This window comes from Mirounga leonina, unplaced genomic scaffold (assembly GCF_011800145.1).
Source record: "Mirounga leonina isolate KUSES-001 unplaced genomic scaffold, KU_Mleo_1.0 Mir_154, whole genome shotgun sequence".
In the NCBI taxonomy this organism is placed as follows: domain Eukaryota; kingdom Metazoa; phylum Chordata; class Mammalia; order Carnivora; family Phocidae; genus Mirounga; species Mirounga leonina.
Window position 1 is genome coordinate 26,124,412 of NW_023270389.1, and position 7,872 is coordinate 26,132,283.

A 7,872-nucleotide genomic window follows, 5' to 3' on the forward strand; every position below is an offset into this window, starting at 1 on the left:
GGAGTCTGCTTGAGATTCTCTCCCTCTGCCCCTACCCCCATTTGTGCTCACTTGTGCTCTCTCTCAAATAAATATTTAAATCTTAAAAAAAAAAAAATAGAATGTGCAGGCCCAGAAAGCATGCTCCTTTAGGCTCCCTCCATTTTCCTATTGTAGCAGCATTTCTTTTCTTTTGATCACAAGGGGAGAGCCATGAGGATAATGCCCTATGTGACAATGGAAGCAGCAGGGAAAGATGAAAGTAGCCTGGGTATCTGATGGCATCATTGGATTACCATATAACACTGCTATATACCAATGGCTGATAAATAGATTGCTTATTTCAGATTTCTTATTGTGAGCTAAATAAATTTATATTTAAGCTATTGCTACTGGACTTTTGTGTTACTTGCAAGTTTCCAGATAATGTAATTCTCAGATGATAAACCCAAGGAGAAAAGATGGAATAGTAAGTTATAAAGAATGTGAAGTAATAGCAAAACCGAAGCATTGGCTTTACTCTGATTCTTCGAAGAGAGATCATGGAAGGTAAATTTTTAAAAACATTCTTTATATGTTAAATGATGATGAAAATAAAAGGAGTAAAATATAAGCAAAATTCACATGAATTTTTAAAATAAAATATTTAAAGGGGTGTCTGGCAGGCTCAGTTGATAGAGCATGTGACTCTTGATCTCGGGGTTGTGAGTTCAAGCCCCATGCTGGGCATAGTGACTACTTTAAAAAAAAAAAATTAACACTTAAAAAACCATGAAGATAAAGTTTAAATTTCAGGCCTTCTCATTTATATAGACCCTTCCAAGGTCCTAGAAGGGACCCTAGCAATCTCTGCATGATCAAATATATTTTTAATTTGCAAAATCAGGGTATTTTAATAGATGAAGATTATTCTCTTTCCACTTAGATTTCTCCTTTATCACATTTTCCCTTGAATTAGGGGATGTTATAGTGGCCACAGATATTTTTGGATTCTGGCTAAGAAACTGAGCCGGAGATACATTTAATTCTAGTTAGGTGGAATATTTTATGCAGTTCAGTTACTTCTGTGCACAAATTATTGCTAGCCCCCCACTCAGTGAGGGAACGGCATCTGGGAACACTTCTTTTTTTTTTAGTAGGATCTAAGCCCAGTGTGGATCCCAAAACCAGGCTTGAACTCATGACCCCAAGATCAGGACCTGAGCTGAGATCAAGGGCTGGACACTTAACCAACTGAACCACTGAGGCGCCCCGATCCAGGAACACTTTTAACATCCATTAAGCCAATGTACCTGGCATGGGCACAGGAAGGTACAAGTTAAAGGTCATGTAAAATTGCAAATAGAGGAGTCCAGTCTCATAAAGCTCTAATTAAAACCAAAGATATTCCTCTCAGAAACATACTGAAAATGCAACATATGCAATTCTAAATGTATCATAGATTTTTTTCCCCTCTTTTTTGATGGGAATGGCTTCTGGTATATAATACACCATTTCCACTGCAATTTGAGGAGATATTTTTAAATGTTTTAATAAAGTGAGAAATTGTTAGCCTCCTAATTTGGACTTATATGAAGATGAATTTTGTCATATTTAAATTTATTTATTAAAGAACTGAAGGAAGGAAACAAAAGCAATAGAGAACAGCTATGAAATCAGTAAAATTGTATTTTTTTAATTAAAAAGTGAATTATAGGGGCACCTGGATGACTTAGCCGGTTAAGCATCTGCCTTTGGCTCAGGTTGTGATCCCAAGGTCCTGGGATGGAGCTCCCCGTCGGACTCCCCACTGAGCGGAGAGCCTGATTTTCCCTCTCCCTCTGTCCTCCCCCCACCCCCACCGGCTTGTGCTCTCCTTGTCTCACAAATAAAAAAAAAACTTTTTTTTTTTTAAGATTTTATTTATTTATTTATTTGTGAGAGAGAGAGCGTGAGCACAAGCAGGGGAAGTGGCAGCCAGAGGGAGAAGCAGGCTCCCCACTGAGCAAGGAGCCGGATGCAGAACTCGTTGCCAGAACCCTGGGATCATGACTTGAGCTGAAGGCTGCCACTTAATCGACTGAGCCACCCATGTGCCCCAAATAAATAAAATCTCAAAGGAAAAAAAAAAGCAAATTATAACAGGAACATTTAAAAAATATATATTTTATTTATTTATTTATTTGACAGAGAGAGATACAGCGAGAGAGGGAACACAAGCAGGGGGAGAGGGAGAGGGAGAAGCAGGCCTCCTGCTGAGCAGGGAGCCCGATGCGGGGCTTGGTCCCAGGACCCTGGGACCATGACCCGGGCCGAAGGCAGATGCCCAATGACTGAGCCACCCAAGCGCCCCATAACAGGACCATTTTTATATCATATCAAAATTATTAATTTTTTAAGAGTATGAGCTAAATTTCAAATAAAGGTAACTAGGTTCTTGGATTATTTATAAATCCAATCAATGAAGAGAAATGAATCATATGAATAGGATGCCTGAGTCAGCTCAGGTCATGATCCCAGGGTCTTGGGATTGAGCCCAACATTGGCCCCCTGCTCAGCGGGGAGCCTGCTTCTCCCTCTCCCTCTGCCACTCCCCTGCTTGTGCTCTCACTCTCTCAATAAATAAATAAAATCTTTTTTAAAAAAAAAGTCATATGAACATATGGAAATAGCTTTCAATTTCTTGAATTGACTATAAAGAGAACATAACTCATAATTCTCACTAAATGACGGTTATCTATGACACATTAGTGTCATTAATGTATTTTAGGATTATTGCACAAGAAAATCTGAAACACCCTGAAATCTAGAGATTGTATATGAAGGAACTATCAAGATTCTTTCTTATTAAGATTTTAGCAAATTTGACAATTTTAAGAAACTACATGGTATTATCAATAACAAATTGTAAAGCTGAAGAAACTTTCAATTTTTTTTTTTTTTTAATTTGACAGAGGGAGAGACAAGGAGAGAGGGAACACAAGCAGGGCTAGTGGGAGAGGGAGAAGCAGGTTTCCCTCTGAGCAGGGAGCCTGACGCTGGCCTCGATCCCAGGACCCTGGGATCATGACCTGAGCCGAAGGCAGACGCTTAACGACTGAGCCACCCAGGCACCCCAAAACTTTTCTAAACAATCAAAGTAAGTTGTAAACAACCATGAAAGAGGAAAGACTGATTTTTCTCTCTCCTTACTTAATAGAAAATATTACAGGGGTGACTGAGTGGCTCAGTCAGTTAAGCACCTGCCTTTGGCTCAGGTCATGATCTCAGGGTCCTGGGATTGAGCCCTTGCATCGGGATCCCTGCCCAGCGGGGAGTCTGCTTCTCCCTCTGACTATCCCCTGCTCATCCTTGCGTGCACTCTCTCTCTCTCAAATTACTAAATAAAATCTTAAGAAGAAAGAAAATATTACAAAATCTTGTTATATTAAGAAGCAAAGAGTTGCAGGAAAAAAAGTATTACAGAAGTGATTCAAGTCATTAATTAATAAAAACACTATATTGTTTTATGGATTTTATAATTTTCTGTTGTCAAGTGAAAAAAAATTTTAAGTTGTTAGGATTTCTTTTCTTGGGACGCCTGGGTAGCTCAGTCAGTTAGGTGTCTGCCTTCCGCTCAGGTCATGATCTCAGGGTCCTGGGATCAAGTCTCCAGCTCCTTGCTCAGTAGGGAGCCTGCTTCTCCCTCTGCCTCTACTCTTCCCCTGCTCCTGCTCGCTCTCTCTCTCTCTCTCTCATTCACTCTCTCTCTCAGGTAAATAAATAAAATCTTTAAAAAAAATAAAATTTTAAAAAACTTAAAAAGTTGGGGTGCCTGGGTGGCTCAGTCAGTTAAGTGTCTGACTCTTGGTTTTGACTCAGGTCATGATCTCATGGGTTGTGAGATCCAGCCCTGCATCGGGCTTCCCACTCAGCGGGGAGTCTGAAGATTCTCTCCCTCTGCCCCTGCTCTCACTTGCACTCTATCAAATAAATAAATAAATCTTTAAAAAAAACCCAAAACTGTAGGGGTACCTGGCTGGCTCAGTTGGTAGAGCATGTGACTCTTGATCTCAGGTCATGAGTTTGAGCCCCACATTGAGCATAGCGTTTAATTAAAAAAAAAACAAAACTCCAAATAATGTAAACTTACTAATCATTTCAATAAAGTTTTGAAAAGGCGGCATAATACAATTTAACAATATTCTCATTAACAGTATAGCTATATCCTATCCAGTGTAATCAAACTATAGTTTGAGGGAACACTGCCCACAAAACTAACATCACTAATCCCATTAACTGCAAATTTCGGGGGTTCTGAAAACATCTCTGGCTAGGTAATTTCCTAGAAGGACTCAAAGAAGTCCCCGAAAGCTTTTTTACTTACAATTACAGTTAGTTACAGAGTAAAGATTCAAATCAAAATCAGCCAAGAGAAGAGATGCACAGGGCAGAATCCAGGAGGGGGTTACATGTAGCATTTCCCACTCACCTGTCCCCATGGATCCACATATGGTGTTACCTCTGTGTGACCACATATGGTATTACAATGTGTGACCAGATATACAGAATACTCCCAACCAGGGAAACTCACTGGAACCTTTGGTGTCCAGAATTTTTATTAAGGCTCGATTACATACTGCCCACATGGCTAACTCTTAATTTTTGGTCCCCGCCCCCCAAGGTGGAAATAATACCTTTAGTTATCGGGCCATATTAGTTATAATATGGCCCAAAGTCCATATTATAAATCACATTGTTAAACTTTTTGGTTGTCAAAGCCCCCAGCAAACAAAGACATTCCTATCAGGCAGAACATTCCTATTAGATCCCAGAAATCACCTTCTAGTATCAAAGGGCAGAGGCCAGACATCTCTTTGGGTAAGGTTAATTCTTTACTATCCCCAATATAAAAAATTAGCATTTCGTGATTTTCTAAAAAGATTTATTTATTTAGAGAGAGAAAGAGTGTGTGGGTGGGGGGAGGGGCAAAGGGAGAGGGAGGAAGAGAATCTTAAGCAGACTCCCTGCTGAGTGCAGAGCCTGACAAGGGGCTTGATCTCATGACCCTGAGATCATGACCTGAGCCAAAATCAAGAGTTGGACGCTTAACTGAGCCACCCATGCACCCCTAAAAACTGTATTTCAAATCAAGAGCCATTATTCTATTTAATAGATAAAAGTTAGAGATACTCCCTTCGTAACTAAAAAAACAAACAAGAATGATCTTCTAAAAAATTATTTAAATGTCTTTGAAATTTCTAGCCAAAGACTGAGAATTTGAAAAAAGAAATGATGTTTGTTTCTAGTATTAGTAGTCTAGATTTGGACTGACCCTTCTACTCCCCCAGGGTTGCTAGATTTAGCAAATAGAAAAACAAGATTCCCAGTTAAATTTGAACTTCAGACATATTTATAATGAAAAAATATTGTTTATCTGAAATCAAAATTAAACTGCTGCCCTTTATTTGGCAGCCCCAATCTCTTCCACTAAAAACAACCCAAACTGTTGTACACACACAAATATATTCATACACAGACATATACACATCTACACATATAACCTTCTTAAAGGCAACAAAGAGGTGACAGGATAAAAAGGAATTAGGTGTGGTGGCTTTTGTATCAATGAAGAGTGTAATTTATTAAAGTACTCAGAGGTAAGAAAATGTTACACATTTATATGAGAGGCAAAGAATTTTCTCATACAGACACACAGACCCACAGAAAGCTTTAGTTCTACAACTGCAGCTATGGGATAAAGTAAACACAGAACACAAAATATCACCAGTCCTGTTCTCAAAGAGATATTTTCCAATGTACACTAAATATCTTTTTTTTTTTTTTAAAGATTTTATTTATTTGACAGAGAGAGACACAGCGAGAGAGGGAACATGAGCAGGGGGAGTGGGAGAGGGAGAAGCAGGCCTCCCGCGGTGCAGGGACCCCGATGTGGGGCTCGATCCCAGGACCCTGGGATCACGATCTGAGCCGAAGGCAGAACGCTTAAGGACTGAGCCACCCAGGTGCCCCACACTAAATACCTTCTTAATTGATTTGAACGCATTAATAGGAACACATTAAAAAAAGAAGAGTAACAAATCATATTTTGTCATCTATTAACTAACAAGAGTATAAACCGTCGTTAAGCTGATACTGATAACTGAAAGTTGGCCCATAAAGTCAGATCCCCATTTATTGCTATCACCAATTGAGAACAGTTTATCAAGTATGTGCAAATCAGAACTAGAACCAACTTTGGCCAAGAACCAGAAACAAAATAAAAATACAGGGCCAGGAATAAAAACAGATCAAAAATAAATAAAGTTATATTTCCTCTTGGGATTCACTCCAAGGGCATGTGCGGGTGCACACATAGATACGCACATAATAGAAAAAGGAAAAAAGAAAAGAAAGAAAAAAAAAGGTATGTATGGGCTTAAATATTCGATAAGGTACACTTCTGGCACTCTTTAGTTGGCTCTGGTAGAAGTGTTCACTTGGGCATCTCAGTGGAATCATACCAAAGTAAAATATTCAAAAAGTTGAAAATACAACTTTCATACAAATATTAGAATAAAGCCATGTCGGGGCGCCTGGGTGGCTCAGTCCGTTAAGCTTCCGACTTGATTTCAGCTCAGGTGGTGATCTCAGGGTTGTAAGATTGTGCCCTATGTCTGGCTCCACACTCAGCATGGAGTCTGCTTGTCCCTCTGCCTATGCTTCTCTCCCGCTCCTCTCTCTCTCTAATAAATAAATAAAATCTTTGGGAGAAAAAAAGAATAAAGCCATGTCAGAAACATATTAACTCATTAATGATGGAACCAAAGATACAAAGATAATAAAGTTGGTTCCAAGAGTATTGGAGTATTGGAGCATTGTGTATTTATAGATACATTATTTTTTAAAAAGAATGTTAGGTTAGATACAAAACTAGTAAATGAGTGTCAGGACAATAAAACTATAACCTTTTTCCACCGAACAGAAATCTACAAGTTAACATGTAACTTCACATAGTTTGGGCTCTACAGATGGTAAATTGTAAAGTCAGACACAGGTACAGTAATCCTAAAGAAGTTCATAAACTGGGATGCCTGGGTGTCTCAGTTGGTTAAGTGTCTGCCTTTGGCTCAGGGTCCTGGGATCAAGTGCCACGTTGGGCTCCTTGCTCAGCGGGGAGTCTGCTTCTCCCTCTGCCTGCCACTCCCTCTGCTTGTGCTCTGTCTCCCAAATAAAGATAAAATCTTAAAAAAAAGTTTGTAAACCTTCGGCGGGCCTGTTAAACACTGTTCCAGGAAGACACTAAAAAGACAAACTGTACTTTCTTTCGCTTATTTCCAAGTCTTAAGAGTTTTTTTTCCCTTTCCTTTCTCTTCTTTAGATGCATGTGCTTGGCTGAGGAAAACTGCCAACTTGAGTATTCTCTATGCATCTCTCTCCTATTTGATATTTTACCCTGAGAGCTGCCTTGGCCTGCCAGTAACCCAATTTCCTTTTTTTTTTTTTAATTTTAAGAAAGATTTTATTTATTTGCCAGACAGAGATGGAGAGAGAGAGAGAGATCGAGCACCCAAGTAGGGGGAGCTGCAGGCAGAGGGAGAAGCAGGCTCCTCCCTGAGCAGGGAGAGGCTGAGTCGGGGCTCAGTCCCAGGACCCTGGGATCATGACCTGAGTCAAAGGCAGGTACTTAACAGACTGAGCCATCCAGGCAACCCCAATTTCCTCTCTTTAATACAGGGAGATGTCTGTATTACACCTGGGTTCCTCTTCTCCTGGCAACTATATTCAGGCAGTAAGCAGGGCCAATCGTAGGGTTGTATTTGTGTTTCCCATTAACCAAGCATTGCTATACTTAGTTGTCTGATGTCCAATGTCTTGAAAACCACATTTAGTCTGGTTTTTCAGTTGTTATAGGTAGGAGGGAAAATCCATTTC